General features: G+C 48.9%; 1 long non-coding RNA gene across 1 annotated transcript; it reads right to left on the bottom strand.

The window, feature by feature from the left end:
* Positions 1-13: 13 nt before the first annotated feature.
* On the bottom strand, positions 14-4,562 carry LOC149911432 (uncharacterized). The gene is made up of 3 exons (XR_016463335.1): positions 3,750-4,562; positions 2,443-2,629; positions 14-1,113 (listed from the first exon to the last, which is right to left on the bottom strand). It is a non-coding gene; the product is annotated as an uncharacterized LOC149911432 (long non-coding RNA).
* Positions 4,563-22,417: the final 17,855 nt, after the last annotated feature.

The raw sequence follows: 22,417 nt of genomic DNA, 5'->3' as shown, positions 1-22,417 counted from the left end.
GCCATGAAGATGATCAGGGGACTGGAGCACCTCCACTACGAAGACAGGCTGAGGGAGCTGGGCTTGTTCATCCTGGAGAAAAGAAAGCTGCAGGCTCATTGCAGCCTTTCAGTCACTAAAGGGAGCCTACAAACAGGAGGGGAGTCAACTCTTTAAAAGGGGAGTCAACAGCAGGACAAGGGGAAATGGTTTTAAGTTGAGGGAAGGGAGATTTAGGTTGAATGTCAGGAGGAAGATCTTTACAGAGAGAGTGGTGAGAGTGGAACAGCTGCCCAGAGAGGTTGGAAGCCCCATCCGTAGAGGTGTTCAAGGCCAGACTGGATGGGCCCTGGGCAGCCTGGTCTAGTATTAAATGTGGAGGTTGGTGGCCATGCATGTGGCAGGGGGGTTGGAGATTCGTCATCCTTGAGGTACCTTCCAACCCTGGCCATTCTGTGATTCTGTGATAGGAACTGTCAAAGCTGTTGTGTGCTTCTTTGTCAGTTTTAGTAGTGGTCAAATGTGAATTGAACAGAATTCGATGTTACTGATGCTGAAATCAATGGGAATAGCTCTTTTAGTGTAATTTCATCACCCCATTATCAGTAACGCCTGGTCATGTTGCATATAGCCTACCAACTAACCTTTTCTTAATTTGTGGAGGCAGAAACTGGAAAGGAATCCCAGGCAAAGCTAACAGAGGCCCGGTACTATAGGTCAATTAACTCTCTTTCATCCCACTACTCAGGATTTTAAAATATGACCATGCATCACTCAAGACAAAGGCACACGTTATCTTACTTTGATTCCACATGGGATTGCAATATAGAATTGTGGGATAATACACAACAAATAGTTTGGTTCACTGCTCCCTTCAATTGACATCTGTGTCAGGGACTTAAAGGCTCCTGACTGAAGAATGATCCTGGCATGGAACAAATATTCTGACAGTTTTAAGGGAACTGACATTTGTGGTTGTAGCTGCAAATATCTTGATCTGTAGAGAGAGCTGACCTTGGTAGTTCATTTCGTTTCTGCAAAGACTGCTTTTGGAAGCCGGTGTTCCACTTGGGCTCTGAATCATGTGCTGGCCATGTGGATACAGCGTGCAAATGGAGAAAGCCTGGGGAGACCCTGGGGAGAATAAAAGCAGGAGAGAGGCTGTGTTGGGAGAGAGAGGAAAAGTGCCCCTTGAAGCAGGGGACGGCCTGCAGGCACTGCCTATCGCATCACTGCCAGCACGTGCCTTCTCTCTCCTTTCTGGTGGTTTGCCATCTCTCAAGGGTTGCTAAGTTATAGTGCACCTGCTTAGGGAGTTTCTGCTTCCTGCTTAAAGGGATTATCTGAAATGGACGCCTGTGTGTTTGACTGTATGTATGTTGAACAAAACTCATAACCCTCTGTGCAGCTCTGAGTGCATAGTTTGCTTGCCATTGCTCCTGAGACATCCTGTCTCTCACATCCAAATGCACCCTGAAACAGCACAGCTCAAGCTTCAGCCACACTCACCAAGTTAGGATGCTAGTGGCCAGCTAAGAAAAACAGTGCCCCCAGTGATGCTCTAGCAGGCTTGTCCACTGATGTTGTTTTTCTGTGCGACATGCAACTTCACAGAATCGTGTGGCCATTGATTTTCTATTATTAATTCAGGGGCATGGTTGTGGGAATTTTAAAAGCAGGTGTTGAATGAATGTTAGTAATCATACATCAGAGTATACTAAAGTTGATGATTTTCCCTAGTCAATTACAGCTACACACAGAATGGGACCCTCTGGGATTTTTTTCCAGGTTGCAGGAACTTGTGCCATGGGCCAAACACATTTGTAGTTTTCTTAATGGGTTAAATAGCATTGCTTGCCATTATGCTATATTCGCCTTGTCTCTTGCTTTCAGCATGTTATCACCTGAAGCCTTGATTGAGTTATGATAACCCAAATGCATACAGCAGTGCTGTTACAAAGCGTAACACAAAATGGAGGGGAAAGCTCTCAGTCAGGCAGTCAGGATGCTGTGCAAAAGATATGTTTATATTATTAATATGACTAGTGCCGTTGTTTTGTATCATGCTGACAGCTTGCCAGTTGATGTCCCGGTGGGGTTTAGTTTATCACTGCCCCCGTTACTTATCATTGCATTGGTACTGGAACAGTCCTTGACTGGATAATGGTAAGGAAGCCAATGCTCTCACTGTCTACATACCCTTACCGTGCTGTCATACCGAGCTGACAGTCATCTCTGTCTCTATTCAGGTGAAGAAATTTATTCAGTGCCAAAACCTTCCTGTGCAATCAACTCTCATCCCACCAACAACATGCTACAGCCTTTCCATCTCAGGAATTGATTCCAGGCCCTTATTACTGTGCTCCTTTGACTCACGCAGAGCCTTTATGCCCTCTTTTCCTTTATGTTCGGGGAAGATTTAAGTAAGAATAATAAATGGATTTGCATTCTGAGTTCTCTCACCTCCCAGCAGGTGCTCCTGGTGGTGATGCTCAGCTTTCCAGCGGACGCAGGGCACCAGGGCACGCGGCCCAAGCGAGGCAGCACACAGCCACTTGTCAGGCCTGGTAGACAAGGCAGGGTTGTGAAGAAGGACTTGGGCACCACTTCAAGAATTCAGGAGGAAAAACACGAGGAAATGTCCAGAATCCTAAGGAGAAAAACAGATACTCAGGTGAAGGCAGCCATGAATACAGAAGAACAAATACATTCCATGCAGTGGTGAAGCCCATCCCTTCTTCTGCCCCAGCAGGACCTGCGCAGGGCCACGGTGGAAGCACACGGAGGGAGCTGTAGGAATATGACCAGCACTGGTGTGGTGTTGGAGGAGCACTGTATCCAGAGGATGGAGGGCCTGCATGGGCATCAGGGCACCAGAGAGACCCAGGGGAACCCCAAGCATCCTTGGGTTCTGGTGCAAGGCTTCCTGCTCTGAGTGGCCTTTCAGGGGCAGGGGAGGGACCAGGGGGACCCAGAGTTATCTTGGTCCTGAAAACAACTGAGCTGGAGAAGCACTTTAAGTTTCACAAGGGCCTGAGCCTCTTCTAGCAATGGCTCTGATTTCTGAGAATCAGAAAACCCAGCAAGCCAGTCTTCCCTTGGCCATTCATAAAATAATGGTTAATGGAGACTGGAACACATCCTGGCAGGGCACAGAACGGGCAGGGAGGGGAAGGCAGTGTTGTATATATAGGCTCAGCAACAAGAGAAGTCCCTCTATGGGGAACCCCACTGAAAGCAAAGATAAGAAGGGCGTATGTGTGCACAGCATGTTGCACAGACACAGCTGTCAACAACGGTCCCAAAGTGATGTGCACCGTGACACACGTCCAGCAATGCTGCACTGAGCTCTTAACGCTGCAATGAGTGCAGCACGCCAGCACGCAGAGTGGGGCCACATAGCTGCAGGGCTCTGTGTGGGCTGTGCTCCACAGCCCTCCCAGTTCTGTCTTGGGGATCTGCTTCCAATCCACCCTTGCACTGCCCTTCCCTCCCCGTGCTCCTTGTGCTTCCATCTCTGCCATGTTCAGCCCCTGATCTGGGTGCCGAGTCCTTCATGCTTCCCTTCTCCACTCCTCCCTGCCCCCCAGTGCAGCCACTGCCATCACAGCCCCCACAGCACAGCCCCTTTGCCCCCTGCCACAATCCCCTCTTTCCTGCCATCCCTCTCAGCCCAGCACCATAACATGAAGCACCAAGCAGAGCACAAAGGGGCTCCCAGTGGGTGTGAGTGCCCCTGCCCCACCCCAGGCACCTCAGCCAGGCCCTACCTGCATTTTTGGTGCTCCACAGCCCCAGTGCTTTCTGAGTCTGGCTCTGACCCTGCTCTTATATAGCTCAGAGCCTCTGCACAGGCTGCAGCTTCCTGCTTGGTGGGGCAGGGGAAGCCTTCTCCTCCCTGAAGCTGCAGCTGGAAGTGAAACTTGGCAGCTGCTGGATGAGATGCTGCCTGGAAATCTTCGGATATGGCCATGCAGTCAATTCCTTATCCATGTGACAGCACAACCACCAAATCATTGGAATATTTATAATGTTTGGGACAACCTGGTGTGAACCCAGAAAAGGGCCATGAAGATGCTTTGGGGCCTGGAGTAGCAGTGCTGGGAGGAGAGCTGAGAGAGCTGGGGCTGCTCGGCCCGGAGCGGGGGAAGCTCACCAAGATCGGGCCACAAAAATCCTCGCAGGATGTGCAAGGGATTGGATCCAGGTTCTGCTCCGGCAGCCATGGGGCACAGCCTGGAGCCCAGCAGCTGCCCATCAGCAGCACTGCAGTGCAAGGTGGGTGCCAGAGCCCTGGCACAGGGAGCAGAGAGCAGTGGGGGCTCCTCCTGGGGGATCTGCCACAGTTCCTGGCCGTGGTTATGGGCTCCCTGCTCTGGGCAGCCCTTCAGGGGCAGGGGAGGGACCAGGGGGACCCAGAGTTTTCTTGGTCCAGCCCAAAGCACCCTGGGGTTCTGTGAACCCTGCAGGCACTTTGTCCTGAGAGAGACCGCAAGTGTGCTGGGAGCTCCCAGGTTGCAGGTACCTGCCAAGAGCTTACAACGGCGTCACAGCATCCTCAGGAAAGGTCAGGAAGCCAGCTGGACTTTAACAAACAAATCCTGAACCTAGGAAACTTGCCCAGTATTCTTCTCCAAAAACAATTGAGCCGGAGAAGCACTTTCAGTTTCACAAGAGCCTCAGCCTGTTCCAGGAATGGCTCTGATTTCTGAGAAGCAGAGTAGGCAGGCGCAGATCTTTTGGAAAAATGAAACAATTTTTAACCCCGTCCCGAAGGTGTGCGTGGAGCAGGGGCTGGGAGAGTGGGGGACAGGACACGGTTTGCTGCCTACAATGCCATGTGGCTCCTGAGGTCACAGCCCAAACCCACAGCCTCCCCATCGCCAATTAGTGCTGAGGCTGGGGATGGCACTGATATCAGGGAGTGAGCTCGGAGAGCGTTCCTGTAGGTGTGCATCCCCTGTTTATTGGCTGCCAGGCAAAGGGAGATGAGCCAGACCCCTCTCCCTTGGCTACCGCTTGTTTACTTCTAGATGCTTTCATTAATGAGGAGCCCCCTCCACTCCATCAGCTCTTGCTACAGATGGAGAGCAGTGTAGGGGTGTGGGGTCAGCAGGAGCTGTGCCTTCTGCCTTCCACGTTTTCCTCCTGTGCTTTTGGCTGCTCCGTCAGCACGTCAGCCGTGCTGCTGGTCAGTGCTGAGGAGCTCAGCTCAGCATCCTGCCCTCCCCAGGGCTGGGCATAGCGAGGAGCAGTCTAGGAAAAGGCAGGCTTTGAATAAGTGGCTGAAAGGTTGGTGCTGCCTCAGGAGCTTTGGGTTCTTTGACCACGGGGCTGTTTACTCGGGGCCCGGCCTAATGGCTGCGGATGGGTCTCGCCTGCCTCCGAGGGGAAAGCAGATCCTGGCCCAGGAGATGGCAGGGCTGGCTGAGAGAGCTTTAATCTAGGTATGAAGGGAGAAGGGGATAAAATGATGCTTTCAAAGGTGGAGTGAGTAGTTCAGAAATTTCAACGAGATTTGATGGTGGAAGCGAGGGGAGGCCAGTGGGACAGAGAAAGGCCTGGGGATGTTGTTGTAGGAGATTGCGGGGAAAAGCCTCATAACTGTCCTGTAGGATCTCCTGGGAACTCCTCAGAGGAGGTAATGTTGTGGCCCCCATCTGAAAGCTCGTGTCCCTCTGGGAAGCGGAGGGGGGGAACTTCAGATTTCTTCTGGAGGATTGAGGGAGGGCCCCTCTAGAAAGGTAGAGTGTCAGAAAGCCCGGCCAAAGTGCCTTCACACTAATGTATGCAGCATGGGAAATGAGCAGGAGAAGCTGGAAACCGTGATATGCTTGGGGAAATATGATCTGGTTGCTATCATGGAAACAGGTGGCATGAATCTCATGAGTGGCATACAGTGATTGAGGGCTATAGGCTGTTCAGAAGGGATAGACAGGGTAGGAGGGGTGAGGAAGTTGCCCTCTATGTTAGGAAGTGGTTAGGCTGCGACGAGCTGTGTCTGAGCAACAGCCACGATCAGGTCAAGAGCCTGTGGTAAAAATCAGGGATGGGTCCAGAAAAGGGCATCTAGTGGTTGGGGTCTGCTGCAGGCCTGATCAGCGGAGCCTGCAGACGAGGCCTTCTTGCTTCAGCTGCTGGAGGTGTCACCTCTCAGGTGTGAGGGAAGATGTAACTGTGAGCGAGTCACCAAAGAGCTTATCAGACTCCTTGATAGACCCTATCACTGTGAAACCGTGGGAGTCTGGAGCGTAAGACAGAGAGCAAACGGTATCTGTTTGCGTCTAAGGGTAAACAGGAGGTTCTGCTTGTATGCACTGTTAATCTTATCACACTTAAGAAACCTTTCATCCTTTATCACTGCTGTTTGGGAGAAGCTAGGCCCACTTAACTGTTTAGAGGGACAGGAATTCCTTGCTTGTGAATGGTATATAAGATGATGCTGAACACAATAAAGTAGAACCATTCTGATGCTACAAGAAACTGTGAGAGCTCTCTAACTCGACTGAGCGCCGACACGCAGGCTCTTGTCCTGATGGGGGATTTCAACCACCTGGATATCTGCTGGAATAGCAGCATGGCAGGTGGCAGACAATCCAGGAGAGTCCTGGAGTCTGTCGAGGATAACTTCCTGGTCCAGGTGTCAGATGGACTGAGTCGAGCTGAAGCCTTGCTGCACCTGGGCAATAGCAATAAATAAGAAGCACACAATCCCAGTCATTATAAAGGCTGGATGCTATTTTCTGCCTCGAGATGAGGCCGAACGTATCGTGCTGGAACCCACGTAGGGCCAGTCCCTGTGGGAATACAAGCATATGCACGAGCCCAAGTTATCAGTGTAAGGGACCGTCCCAATGCCCTGTGGCCATATTCTGAACATTGACCATTGGCCGTTCCTTGAGCACTGGGGAGGCCCCAAAATGATGATGCACACGAGTTGTATCTGAACGATCACGATTCAAAAAATTCAGCACAAGCAAAGCCTTACATAATCTTTCTTGTGGCGTGTCTCCCGTATTCCCCCTTTTTTGTTTATTAAGAATAGATTTCAATGTTAGATGAGTACGCTCAATGATAGCTTGTCCAGTGGGAGAATGAGGAATGCCTTTAAAATGTCTAACCCCCCATTCATGGACGAAAGTTTGAGTGGCTTTAGAAGTACAAGCAGGTCCATTATCTGTTCTTATAGTATGTGGGATCCCCATAGCAGCATAAGCAGATAACCAGTGCTGACAGGCATCACGACTGCGTTTACCTGTATGTGCAGTGGCAAATATGAAGGAAGAATGAGTATCTATTGTTACATGTACAAATCTTAGACGCCCAATTTCAGGAACATGAGTAACATTTGTCTGCCATAGTTGAAGAGGTGCTGTGTCATGGGGATTTGTCCCTATTTGAGGCAAAAGGGCAATTTCCTGGCAGTCTGGGCACGTTAGAATAATGTTGCGGGCTTGATCCACTGTCAGTTGGAATTGCTCTTGTAAGGCTTTCCTATTCTGATGAAAAAATTGATGAGAGATTCGGGCTTGCTGGAATAATTGAGGAGTAGCAAAGGCGACTGTGGCTTGATCAGCCTTGTGTTGCCCTCAGTTAAACGACCAGGGAACGTAGTGTGTGATCGAATATGCGTGATAAAATAAGGAAGAGTACGGTGAGAGACATAATGAAAAACTCGCTGATCTACCCAAATTCTGTTGTTCTGTTTTCCAAACTAGGGGTATAGGTTGCTGCCGGACATCACTCAGATGTGAACAATCCAAATTTTTTATTACAAGTTCTCACATCACTTATATACCTTCACAGGTTTTCTTTTTCTAGCTTTCCCATCCTCCCCTACAACTTTCCCATCCACCTTTACACGTCAACAGAGCGTTCTACAAAACACTCTTCAGCCGTTCACACAGGCGCTTATCCAGTCAGAGCCGTGAGATGTTCTTTCTTCTTCTAGAGGTGTCCTTATGCTGTTTATCTTGCTCCGCAGCTGCTTCTATGAACAGTTTTTTGTATATTCCCACGTTTTGTAGCCTGGGAAGAATATGGGGATGTTGTCCACATGTGTAGAGATGAGAGCAGGAATGGCAAGACACAGGTGAAACTGAACTTGGCGAGGGATGTGAATAATAACAAGAAGGGGTTCTACAGGTACACAGGCAGGAGGCAGACCAAGGAGAGTGTTCCCCTGTGAGAAATGAAGACAGGGTAGTGGCTTCCTTGGACCTGGAAAAAGCTGAGGTGCTCAATAAGTGTTTTGCCTCGGTCTTCACTGGCTCTTCCCCATGTCTGCCAGGACCCTGAACCTCTAGATGCAGGTGAGAGGAGCATTTCCCTCCCACTGTAACAGTGGAACAAGTCCGAGAACCCCTCATGAAAGTGTATGCATGTAACTCCATAGGGCTGGATGATATGCATCCCAGAATTCTGAGAGATGGCCGATGTGCTTGCCGAGCTGCTCTCCTCCATATTTGAAAAATCATGTTTGGGTGAAGTCCCTGCTGACTGGAAAAAGGGAGACATTACTTCCATTTTTAAGAAAGGTAGAAAGGATGACCTGGGGAACCACAAGCTGGTGAGCCTCACCTCTGTGCCTGGGAAGTCCATGAAGCAGATCCTCCTAGGAGCTACGGTAAAGCACATACGAGACAGCCAGCATGGCTTCACCAAGGGCAGATTGTGCCTGGCCAATCTGGTGGCCTTCTATGATGGAGAGACAGCATCTGTGGATGGGGAAAGGGCAGTGGATGTCATCTACCTGGACCTCTGCAAAGCCTTTGACATGGTCCCTCACCACATCCCTCTCCCCAAATTGGAGAGGTGTGGATTTGAAGGATGGACTGTTTGGTGGATTAGGAGTTGGCTGGCTGGACGCAGCCAAAGGGCTGTGATCAATGGTTCTGTGGCAGGATGGAGGCTGGTCACAAGCGGTGCCCCTCAGGGGTTGGTCTTGGGACCGGTGCTCTTCAACATCTTCATCAGTGACACAGACGATGGCATCGAGTGCACCCTCAGCAAGTTTGCAGATAGCACCAAGCTGAGCGGTGCAGTCAATACAGTGTAAGGAAGGGAAGCCACCCAGAAGGACCTGGACAGGCTGGAGAAGTGGGGCCCTGAAAACCCAATGAGGTTCAATAAGGCCACGTGCAGGGTGCTCCACGTGAATGGGGGCAATCCCAGGTTGTCACAGAGTTAACTAGATCAATCTATGCCCGTGACAGGGGGGCAGTAGGCCCCTCCCTTCCCCCCTCCTCCCCAATGGCTCCACAAAATGGGAAGGAAAAGGATAAAGGGATAGGGATATGGGAGCTGGGCTCAAGGAAGGAAAAAAAAAAACAGCTGCAACAATCTATGGAGGAAAGTTTATTTTACTAACTATGATATCAGAATGCAAGATAACACAATATAATACAATCTAATTGAAATTGAGACTAATAAATCGAATAAAATAGGCGAGAGAGAGTTCCTGTGACCAAGTCAAACCTGAAAAGCTTGGAATGGCTAGGAAAGCACTGTCCAGCACCCACTGCCAGGCAGTAAGAGATGCCCAACCAGAAAGGGCCAGATCCCATGACTTGCGCGATGTACAGGGACAGGTACCCAGAATTGGAGCATTAACACTTTAACTCCCAGTGCACTACGTGATGTTATGATGTGGAATACCGAAAACTAAAAAACACAAAACCATGACATTCCACCCCTTATTCTACATCACTATATCATGCTTAATATATATACCATATTACAAACAAGCAATGATTAAAATGCATTACACACACATGTCTACATATCATATATATACATAGAATTACTGACTGCACTCCCCCAACATCAAGTTTCCTTGTGGTACACACTGAACATCCCTATTTTTCTGCATCACCCACCAAGTGGCCCCTGGCCCCTGGGCAAAAACAGTAGCAGAAGCTGGAAGGACCCAAACTGCTTTTCCTAACATGCTCTTTACATGAACTACAGAGACTTTACCTCCCTCTATGGTATGTAGGGAGCTGGATTGAGTAGGACCATCACGACTGATAGATCCTCTGGTATTGACCAACCAGGTGGCTTCTGCCAAATGCTTCTCCCAGTGCTTAAATGTTCCGTCACCTGTTGCTTTCAGCATGGTTTTTAACAACCTGTTGTAGTGTTCGATCTTACCAGAGGCTGGTGCATGGTAGGGGATATGACAGGACAAATTTCTTTTCATTTTCTGGTAGTTCATTGTATGGTGGGGCCCCTTTAGCACGTGATACTTCTTCTCCTGGTGATGTTGTAAACCTTTTACCTTCAGGCCAGTCCATGATGACCTCTAGGATTCCTGGATGGCAGAGGCTCCCCATCCGTGCTCATTGTGTAATCAGTGCAATCCTCTTACTCCAAGTGGCATCAGTAGCATGATGGGTGGAGGGAACCTTCCCTTTAGACATCCAGTTCAGCACTGGCAGTCAAGGTGCCAGAAGGAGCTGCATTTCAGTACCAATCACTTCCGAAGCAGCCCGAACCCCCTCATATGCAGCTAACATCTCCTCAGTTGGAGTGCAGCACCCTTTGGACCCCCTGTACGCTCGACCCCAGAATCCCAGGGGTCAGCCTTGGGTCTCTACTGAGACTCTTTACCATGGACACCAAGTGGGTCATTTCTCTCCAGCAGCAGTGTAGAGGATGTTCTTTGCATCCTGTCCCATCCGTACTGGCCCCAGGGCCACGGCACGGGCTATCTCCTGTTTAATCTGCTCAAAATCCTGCTGCTGCTCAGGGCCCCACAAAAAACTATTATTCTTCCACGTCAGCTGATAGAGGGGGCTTACAATGAGGGTGTAGTTTGGAACATGCCTTCTCCTAAAGCCCACTATGCCCAGAAAAGACTGTGTCTCTCTCTTGCTAGTGGGTGGAGACATAGCACTGATTTTGTCAATCACATCTGCTGGAATGTGACGACGTCCATCTTGCCACTTTATACCTAGGAACTGAATCTCCTGGGCAGGTCCTTTCACTTTGCTCTGCTCAATAGCAAAGCCAGCATGCAGAAGAATTTGAATTATTCGCTCTCTTTCTGTCAAAACTTCTTCTGCTGTATCGCCCCACACAACGATATCATCAATGCACTGCGGGTGCTCAGGTGCACTGGCCTGTTCCAGTACAGTTTAGATTAATCCATGGCAAATGGTCGGGCTGTGCTTCCACCCCTGGGGCAAATGGTTCCAGGTGTACTGAACGCCCCTGCAGGTGAAAGCCAAGTGTGGCCTACATTCTGTGGCCAAAGGAATGAAAAAGGAGGTGTTAGCAATGTCAATGGTGGCATACCATTTGGCTACTTTTGACTCCAGTTCATACTGGAGTTCTAACACGTCTGGCACAGCAGCACTCAGTGGGGGTGTGACTTCATTCAGGCCACGGTAGTCCACCATCAGCCTCCATTCTCCACTGGCTTTATGCACTGGCCATATGGGGCTGTTAAAAGGCGAATGAGTTTTGCTGATCACTCCCTGACTCTCTAGTTGACAAATCAACTTATGAATGGGGAGCAAGGAATCCCTGTTGGTGCGGTACTGCCGTCTGTGCACCGTTTTTGTGGCAATTGGTACCTGCTGCTCTTTTACTTGTAGCAACCTCACAACAGACAGATCTTCTGACAGACCAGGCGAAAAAGACAGCTGCTTAATGTTGTCTGTTTCTACAGCAGCTATTCCAAAGGCCCATCGGTACCCCTTAAGATCCGTGAAATGCCTCCTTCTGAGGTAGTTGATACCAAGTATGCATGGAGCCCCTCGGCCAGTCACAATAGGATGTTTTTGCCAGTCTTTGCCAGTGAGCCTTATCTCAGCCTCCAACACAGTCAATTCTTGAGGGCCCCCAGTCACTCCACTCTAGAAGCGAGGACACCATTTCTTGCCTTCCACTAAGGGCAACTGACACTGTTACTGGTGTTTCCTGTGATTGATCAGATGTGACTTGGAGATTTTCCCCTTTGGCTTGAACCTCAGCTCAGAAACTCTCCCTCCAGAATAGTGTTATATAGGGCACAGTAAGCACAAGCCAAGCCCCAAAGAAGTTGTACCTCCTTAGATCTATGTAAGCTGCACCATCCCTGACTCAAATACTGGCTGAGTTTCTCGGGATCCCACAGGTGTTCAAGAGTGAAATCCCATGACATTGCAAGTCCCCATGCTTCTAAGACTTTTCCTAAACCTCTCCATCTTCCCTGCCAGTCAGCATTCTGTGGTTTTGGAGGAGACTCCTTCCACAGAACACGAACGGAGAGGTTTAGGAAAAATCTTAGAAACCAAAAAAGACAAAACCATGACACAGGTACTTATGCAAACTGGAAAATCTCCTGGACAGCAGCCCTGCAGAGAAGGACTTGGGGGTGCTGGTGGATGAGAAGCTGAACATGAGCCAGCAGTGTGCGCTTGCAGCCCGGAAGGCCAACTGTGTTCTGGGCTGCATTAAAAAAGGGGTGGCCAGCAGGGAGAGGGAGGTGATTGTCCCCCTCTACACGGCTCCTATGCGGCCCCATCTGCAGCACTGAGTCCAGGCCTGGGGCCCCCAGTACAGGAAGGACGTGGAGCTCTTGGAGCGGGTCCAGAGGAGGGCACTCAGATGGTCAGAGGGCTGGAGCTCCTCTCCTGTGAGGAAAGGTTGAGGGAACTGGGTTTGTTCAGCATTGAGAAGAGAAGGCTCCAGGGTGACCTCATTGTATCCTTCCTGTACTTGAAGGGAGCATATAAACAACAGGTGGATTCTTTCCTAAGAGATTTCTTTCAGGGAATTCCTACCAAAGTACATATTTTAGTGGAAGCCTCTTATGCTGTGCTTCTCGCATTATTTTTTTTCTTCTTCTTTTCTGTTGGTGTAACATTCCTGGCCCTCCCCATAAGCCATCAGCGAGTGGTGCCTCAGGTGTCAGTGCACAAGTATTACGGCCTTTTGCAGTGGTCAGCTGCTTCAAGCCACTCCCCCGAAAAAAAGACTCCTTCTCCCGCTTCTGCATGTCTTTGCAATCGTAAGCAGAAGCACTGTGGCACGGTGACACCCACTTCTCATCCCCATAGATAATTCTCAGTTGTCAGTTAGAGCCTGATTGCCAGAAAGGCCTCACAAAGCGAGCTATGAGCCAAGGAAAAAAAGTTTTCAGCAGTCATCTTTCACGCCATACACATACGTAATTTAGAGATAGGTGTGGGACCATGTCAGAGCTCTTTCAGAAGTCCACATAGAGACTCCTGGGCCCCACAGTTGCAATAAATAAATAAATGAGGGTTTCAGTGTAGGACTCTGCATATAGATTTTGTGGCAGTGGGTGGAGAAAGTTTAACTACAAAGGAGGGGAATGCTGTCTGGGTGGAACCCCACAGTTCCTTAGTGATGAGGGCCACAGGGATGCTCCGAAGGCTGGAGCGCCTCTCCTATGAAGATAGGTTGAACATTGGGCTTGTTTGACCCAGAGAAAAAGTCTCTGAGGAGACTTCTTTGTGGCCTTCCAGTACCCAAATGTGCCCACAGGGAAACTGAGAAGGACAATTTGTCAGGGACTGTAATATGGAATGGTTTTAAACAACGATGGGAGATTTAGATTTAGATTTAGATTTAGAAAATACCAAGAAATTCTTTAGTCAGAGGGTGCTGAGGCCCTGGCACAGACTGCCCAGAGAAGCTCTGAGTGCCTCATCCCCGGAGGTGCTCAAGACCAGGCTGGTTGGGGCTTTGGGCAGCCTGACCACGTGGGAGGCGTTCCAGCTCTTAGGAGGAGTTGGAAGTGGGTGGGCTTTAAGGTCCCTTCCCACTGAAACAATGCTAAGGTTCCACAATTACTTGAGTGGAAAGAAAGCACACACAGACCAGTCCAGTCCAACTCTACCAGTTTAATAGCAAAGTCTACAAATGGTTACAGCGAATCACAAAGTCTTCAGGAGGATCAACAGTACTGCTGATGTCTACTGAGGAAGCTGCACAGGTAACTAATTCTCTATGTTGGTTATACAAGCGGCTTTTGCCCAGAATCTAAGCACATGCTAAATGTAGTTGGATAGGCTGTGACATGGAGGGAATTTTGCCAGGGGACGTGAGCCGGAGCTCACAGAAGTTGTGGGAAGGATACTTAATGAACATGGATTTAAATCACTATAACGGAGCTGAGAACTAAGTTTAGCAAGAAGGGGTTTTTAGATTCCCACAAATGTTTACCTGCACTCAGACATCACTGTCCTTTCTTTCAGTGTGACAAGGATTTCCTGCAGGGAAGCTATTCTTTTGCCAGAGTCATTTATTTTTACATAGATGCAGATAATTTGGTACTTTCTAATGCTGCCTTGGTCTTAACCTTGGTTGTATGCATGAGTGCTGCAGAAATGCATTGTTTCTTTTTTTGCTCTAAGACAAAGCTGATGCAGGCATTTATGGCAAGATAGGAAAGGAGTTTGACTTTATCATGAAGGAGGAGCATTTCTGAGGAGCGTCAGGAGTAGAACACCTCATTTTCCCCAGCTTTATGAGCAGTAATTTTGCAACAGTATTTTGTGGATATTCTCATGTCATGGTGTCACGGAATTAACTGGATCAGTTTATGCCCGTGACAGGGGGCAGTATGCCCCTGCCCTCCCCACCCCCCACCTGGGCCCACAAAATGGGAAGGAAGGGGGAAAAGGAAAGAAACAGCGGCAACAATCTATGGAGGTAAACTTATTTTACTAACTATGATATCGGAATACAAAATAATACAATATAATACAATCTAATTGAAATTGAGACTAATGAATGAAATAAGATATGAGAGAGAGTTCCCGAGACCGAGTCAAACCTGAAAAAGCTTGGAACGGCTAGGAAAGCACCCTCCAGCACCCACTGCCAGGCAGTAAGAGACCGCCCCCCCCGGAAGGGTCAGATCCCGTGACTTCCGCAATGTATAGGGATAGGTACGTGGAGTTAGAATATTAACACTTCCAGTACACGATGTTTTGATGTTGAATACTGAAAGTCGAATAAGCAAAAACCAAAACCATGACATTCCACCCCTTATTCTACATCACTACATCACGCTTAATATATATATATATACACACATATGCAAACAAACAAAATGATTACAAATGCATCACACGCACACGTCTATATACATGGAATTACTGTCTGCACTCCCCCAGCATCAAGTTTCCTTGTGGTACACATTGAACATCCCCATTTTCCTGCATTACCCACCAAGTAGATCCAGGTCCCTGGGCAAAAACAGTACCGCGGAGAGGTCTGCCCTTTCCAGAAGCTGGAAGAACCCAAACTGCTTTTCCCAACATGCTCTTTACGTGTACGACAGGGACCTTATCTCCCTCTACGGTATGTAGAGAGCTGGATTGGGTAGGACCATCACGATTGATAGATCCTCTGGTATTGACTAACCAGGTGGCTTCTGCCAAATGCTTCTCCCAGTGCTTAAATGTTCCGCCACCCATTGCTTTCAGCATTGTTTTTAACAACCCATTGTATCGTTCGATTTTACCAGAAGCTGGTGCATGATAGGGAATATGGTAAATCCACTCAATGCCATGATCTTTGGCCCAAGTATTTACAAGAGAATTTTTGAAATGAGTCCCATTATCTGACTCAATTCTTTCTGGGGTGCCATGTCGCCAAAGGACTTGTTTCTCAAGACCTAATATGGTGTTTCGGGCGGTAGCATGGGGTACTGCATATGTTTCAAGCCACCCAGTGGTCGCCTCTACCATGGTAAGCACATAACACTTACCACTGCGGGATCGTGGCAAGGTGATATAATCAACCTGCCATGCCTCCCCATATTTATACTTTTGCCATCGCCCTTCCTCCCAGAGTGGTTTCATCTTCTTGGCTTGTTTGATTATAGCACATGTTTCACAGTCATGAATAACCTGTGCAATAGCATCCACAGTTAAGTCCACCCCTCGGTCTCTAGCCCACTTATATGTTGCATCTCTCCCCTGATGGCCCGAGGTCTCATGAGCCCACCGAGCTAGAAATAATTCACCCTTGTTCTGCCAGTCCAGGTCTATCTGAGCCACCTCAATTTTGGCAGCTCGGTCCACCTGATGGTTATTTTGCTGTTCTTCAGTAGCCCGTCTTTTGGGCACATGAGCATCTACATGGCGCACCTTCACGACCATATTCTTTGTTCGGGCAGCAATATCTTTCCACAGTTCAGCAGCCCAAATAGGTTTACCCCTTCTTTGCCAGTTATTTTGCTCCCACTGCTGTAACCACCCCCACAAAGCATTCGCCACCATCCACGAGTCAGTGTAAAGATAAAGCATTGGCCACCTCTCCCGTTCAGCCACATCCAAGGCCAGTTGGACAGCCTTTACCTCTGCAAATTGGCTTGATTCTCCTTTCCCTTCAGTGGCCTCTGCAACTTGTCGTGTGGGGCTCCACACAGCAGATTTCCATCTGCGATGCTTTCCCACAATACGACAGGATCCATCAGTGAACAGGGCATACTTTCTTTCATTTTCTGGTAATTCGTTGTATGGTGGGGCCTCTTTAGCTCGTGATACTTCTTCTGCTGGTGTTCCAAACTTTTTACCTTCAGGCCAGTCCATGATGACCTCTAGGATTCCTGGACGGCTGAGGTTCCCCATCCGCGCTCTTTGCGTAATCAACGCAATCCACTTACTCCAAGTGGCATCAGTTGCGTGATGGGTAGGGGGAACCTTTCCTTTAAACATCCAGTTCAACACTGGTAGTCGAGGTGCCAGAAGGAGCTGTGTTTCAGTACCGACCACTTCAGAAGCAGCCCGAACCCCCTCGTACGCAGCTAAGATCTCCTTTTCAGTTGGAGTGTAGCCCTCTTCCGACCCCTTGTAGGCCCGACTCCAGAATCCCAGGGGTCGGCCTCGGGTCTCTCCTGAGGCTCTCTGCCACAAACTCCAAGTGGGACCTTTCTCTCCAGCAGCAGTGTAGAGGATGTTCTTTATATCCTGCCCTGTCCGTACTGGCCCTAAGGCCACGGCACGGGCTATCTCCTGTTTAATCTGTTCAAAAGCCTGCTGCTGCTCAGGGCCCCATGTAAACTCATTCTTCATTCGCGTCACATGATAAAGGGGGCTTACAATGAAGCTATAGTTTGGAACATGCATTCTCCAAAAGCCCACTACACCCAAAAAAGATTGTGTCTCTTTCTTACTAGTGGGTGGAGACATAGCGGTGATTTTGTTGATCACATCTGTCGGGATGTGACGACGGCCATCTTGCCACTTTATACCTAGAAACTGAATCTCCTGAGCAGGTCCTTTCACTTTGCTCCGCTTAACAGCAAAACCAGCACGCAGAAGAATCTGGATTATTCGCTCTCCTTTTGTGAAGACTTCTTCTGCTGTATCACCCCACACAACGATATCATCAATGTACTGCAAGTGCTCAGGGGCACTGCCCTGTTCTAATGCAGTTTGGATCAACCCGTGGCAAATGGTTGGGCTGTGTTTCCACCCCTGGGGCAAACGGTTCCAAGTATACTGAACACCCCTCCAGGTGAAAGCGAACTGTGGCCTACATTCTTTGGCCAAAGGAATGGAGAAAAAGGCATTAGCAATGTCAATGGTGGCATACCATTTGGCTGCTTTTGATTCCAGTTCATACTGGAGTTCTAACATGTCCGGCACAGCAGCACTCAGTGGGGGTGTGACCTCATTCAGGCCACGATAGTCCACCGTCAGCCTCCATTCTCCGCTGGCTTTACGCACTGGCCATATGGGGCTGTTAAAAGGCGAGTGAGTTTTGCTGATCACTCCCTGACTCTCTAGTTGACGAATCAACTTATGAATGGGGAGCAAGGAATCCCTGTTGGTGCGGTACTGCCGTCTGTGCACCGTTTTTGTAGCAATTGGTACCTGCTGCTCTTTTACTTGTAGCAACCCCACAACAGACGGATCTTCTGACAGGCCGGGCAAAACAGACAGCTGCTTAATGTTGTTTGTGTCTATAGCAGCTATTCCAAAGGCCCATCGATACCCCTTAGGATCCTTGAAATGCCCCCTTCTGAGGTAATCAATACCAAGTATACATGGAGCCCCTGGACCAGTCACAATAGGGTGCTTTTGCCAGTTCCTACCAGTGAGGCTTATCTCGGCCTCCAACACAGTCAATTCTTGAGAGCCCCCAGTCACTCCAGAAATATGGATTGATTCTGTCCCTTCATAAGTCGAGGGCATCAGAGTGCACTGTGCACCGGTATCCACCAATGCCTTATATTTCAGTGGTTCTGATGTGCCAGGCCATCGGATCCACACAGTCCAATAAACTCTATTATCCCTTTCCCCCCCCTGACTGAGGGCAGGGCCCCTCTATTCATTACCTGTGGTAACCGGAGCAACTGCACTGGCGGTTGATCTGCCTTGTAATTCTCTCACCCGTGCTCGTAGTACATGAGTAGCTTGGTCGTGCCACTTCCTCATGTCTTCTCCATGGTCACGTAAGTAACGCCACAAGGCAAGTCGCGATGTAGGATTCCTTCCTGGAGCTGGAGAGCGTTTGCCTCTAACAGCTGAGATTTTTGATTTTGCACCTGAGAAGGAGGGTTCATCGTCTTTAGTTAGTTCGATCCGTATTAGTTTCATCAGCTCCTTCAGTAGACTCTTTTGACTATTCTGATCTTCATCAAGCGTTTCTGATACTTCTACAGGTTTGTCACGATTCATCAGTGAAGACATTTGCTCTCGCATTTCATTCAGTTGCTCCGTCATTTGTGAGATGGCGGCGATGGCGGCGCGAGTTGGGGGTAGCTGTTGTTCATAGCTTTGGAGCATAAGAATCAATTCATAAACTAAGGGGCTTCTCTGTTGGTCCTGGTATCTGTCCGAGGCTGCCAATAGTGCAGAGGCGTATCTGGCTGGTGCTGTTGACGTGAGTTGCTGCCACATTTCACGCGTTGTTCTCACTCTCTCAGGGTCATGGCCTTGTGGGTCGTTAAAAACACAGTTAGGATCATACAACATTTCCACCACGGCTATTTCCCTCAAATACTGGATACCCTGTTCAACTGTATCCCATCTTTTCGTCACAGGCTTCAAGCCACTTTTGAAGGGGTACCTTTCCTTTACGGCTGTTAATACTCGTTCCCAGAGGGAGGCAGCCCCATCCAGACATCGACTAATTCCTCTGTCAATAGCTGGATCTCTGGCAATGGCTCCTAATTGGCGAGCTTCGTTACCATCTAGAGACAAGCTACTGGCCCCATCGTCCCAACAGCGAACTAACCAGGAAACGATAGCTTCATTTGGGCGCCGTATAAATTCCTTTCTTGAGCCTTGGATTTCAGTCATCTTCAGAGGCCGACGAGTAGTAATAGAAACTTCCTCTTCATCACTCTCTTCTGCATGTCTCTTAGTTTTTCCTTTTGCCTTTCTTGATGTTGGTGGTTTCGAGGAGGGCCCCTCACCTGGATCTTCCTCCACCTCCTCCTCCTCCTCTTCTTCTTTTTTCCGTTCTAGACGCGAGGACACTCGTTTCCATTTCTTGCCCTCCACAGGGGCAACTGATATTGTTACTGGTGTCTCCTGTAATTGATCAGATTTGACTTTCCCTTTGGCTTGAACCTCAGCTCGGAAACTCTCTCTCTCCAAAACAGTATTATATATGGCACGGTAAGCACAAGCCAAACCCCAAATAAGTTGTACCTCCTTAGATTTACCTGAGCCGCACTGCCCCTGTTCCAAATACTGGCTAAGTTTCTGGGGATCCCACAGGTGCTCAAGAGTGAAATCCCATGACATTGCGGGTCCCCATGCTTCTAAGATTTTTCCTAAACCTCTCCATATTCCCTGCCAGTCAGCATTCTCTGGTTCTGGAGGAGACTCCTTCTGCTTACTATTCCTGTATTGGAATACATTCAGGGAGAGTGATATTACGACCACAAGCATGAGAGTTAAGTCAGCATTGGAAAAGCGTCTGATAAACCAAAAGGAAAACCTGGAAACTGGTTTGAACATCGTGTGGTTTGTAAAATTAGCTATTCCATCTGGGATGTAGTTGCTTGTGAAATTAGCCATTCCATCCGGGATGCAAGTGTCAAAATTCGTATTAAACATTGCATATAGGTACCAAGATAGGTACCATACAGGCGTCTCCGTCAGTGCCCATATGTAGTTATATATGTACACAAGTCCACAACAAGTAATGATGACATTGATGATTCGCCAGTAGGTCGCGAGAAACACCATAGCTTTTAATCCCTTACTCAGCGCTCCCACGAAAAAGAGTGGGTTCATCGCTGGTTTCTGCTCAAAAAGGGTTAATGAATTGAAACTAACAAGAGGGGGGGGGGGGGAAGGAAAAAAAGGCACTACCCAGACTAAGCAGTGCTCAAAGTTTACAAATATCCCAGAATACTGGCAGTACGCCTGGCCTTTCAAGGTCAAGTTTCCCAGCACAAAACCTGAACTACTGATAATGCTCCCTAACGAAGCTCTCTAAGAGCAGAGAGCGAGATTCGTTCTAAGAGCCAAAAAGCAAAAACCAAAAACAAAAGGCAGCTATGCCCGCATTCTCCACCAAAATCTGTCACGGAATTAACTGGATCAGTTTATGCCCGTGACAGGGGGCAGTATGCCCCTGCCCTCCCCACCCCCCACCTGGGCCCACAAAATGGGAAGGAAGGGGGAAAAGGAAAGAAACAGCGGCAACAATCTATGGAGGTAAACTTATTTTACTAACTATGATATCGGAATACAAAATAATACAATATAATACAATCTAATTGAAATTGAGACTAATGAATGAAATAAGATATGAGAGAGAGTTCCCGAGACCGAGTCAAACCTGAAAAAGCTTGGAACGGCTAGGAAAGCACCCTCCAGCACCCACTGCCAGGCAGTAAGAGACCGCCCCCCCCGGAAGGGTCAGATCCCGTGACTTCCGCAATGTATAGGGATAGGTACGTGGAGTTAGAATATTAACACTTCCAGTACACGATGTTTTGATGTTGAATACTGAAAGTCGAATAAGCAAAAACCAAAACCATGACACATGGTCTTCTAACATGCAGTGCAGTTGCAGATTTTCCTTTGTGTCAACTAAGCCTACCTCAGTTTGTCAAGCGCTTCCTGCTTTGTAATTGTGTGCCACGAAGCAGGGATTTCCCCTCTGCCACAAAATTTACCATTGTTGAGTTCTTCTAGCTGTGCTCTGAAATGAGACACAAACCATTTCCAGTATTTTTGCATGGATGTGTCAGGATGAATGTTCCAAGTACAAAATGGGTGTTCGGCATCTCGGTACTTCTTGTTCGGGATCCACTTGCCTTCACCAATCCTGAAGCTACAGTCACTGGCAACAAGGCTGGAACAAATATCAATGACAAGGTTGTCTGTTTTATCCCATTTGTATCTGCCCAAAAATTGAGGACGATGGAAGACAAGTTGGTGGTCTCCATCATGGTTTGGCATAGTGTTTGTGCAAACTGCCCCACAAAATGGAAGCTGTTGCAGGAGCTGTTAGGCCTGCGTCTGCAGCAGGAGCTGGAGGAGCTGCTGTGCATCGTCGGGGGGGAGCAGCATCCACAGCACCATGGTGATGTCCCCACAGCTGGACCAACGTCACCTCCATCCCCAGGGTGAAGGCTGTGGGCAGGGAGGTGATGCCATGTGATGGAATTAAGCACATGACGTGGCAGCAGTGCTGGGGGGAGTCCTGAGGCCACAGTGTCCCCCAAATATCCCAAACGCAGCTGGTGATGTAGGGATGCACATGGGGAAAGTGGCTGCTGGGTGACGCCAGTGGGTGCTCCTACATCCTGCAGGGGGAAGCCTGGTGACAGTAGTGCAGTGGGACTGTCCCCTTCCACCAGATCGTGCTGCAAGCCCAGGGTGCAGCAACCCACATCATGGGACCTGCCTTAGTTGAGTATTGTACATCACCTGGGGTTGGCAGAATGAGTAGGGCATGGGGCACAATTGTGGGCCTCAATAAACATGACTGGGTCTGTGAAACTGCTGAATGGTTGTGCCTGAGTGATATGCCACCTCCTGGGCTCCATGTATAGTGCTATCCCTTATTTTTCCCTCTTTTCCCCAACTTATTTTCCCATTTTTTCCCCCTGTTTGCCAAGGGAAAGGAGGCAGAGCAGTCTAGACTCAAGGCTGACTTGGGTGGGATGGCTGTGCTGTCATTCAGAGAGATCTGGACAGGCTGAGAGTTGGGTGGAGAGGAGCCTGATGATACTCAACAAGGGCAAGTGTGGAGTCCTACAGCAGGGGAGGAATAACTGCATGCCAGAGGTTAAGGGCTGAGCTGCTGGAGAGGAGCTCTGCAGAGAAGAACCTGGGGATGCTGGTTGAACAGTGGTTGACCAGCAGTTGAGCAGTAATTGACCAAAGGTTAACCATGAGCCAGCAGTGTGCCCTTGTGGCCAAGAAAGCCAATGGTACCCAGGGATGCATTGCACAGAGCGTGGACAGAAGGGCGATGGAGGTGATTCTCCCCTCTTCTC

The sequence above is a fragment of the Phasianus colchicus genome, unplaced genomic scaffold (genome assembly GCF_987193195.1).
Source record: "Phasianus colchicus unplaced genomic scaffold, bPhaCol1.hap1.1 HAP1_SCAFFOLD_117, whole genome shotgun sequence".
NCBI lineage: Eukaryota > Metazoa > Chordata > Aves > Galliformes > Phasianidae > Phasianus > Phasianus colchicus.
Note: the sequence above shows the minus strand (reverse complement) of the source record. Positions and strands in the feature narration are given on the sequence as shown.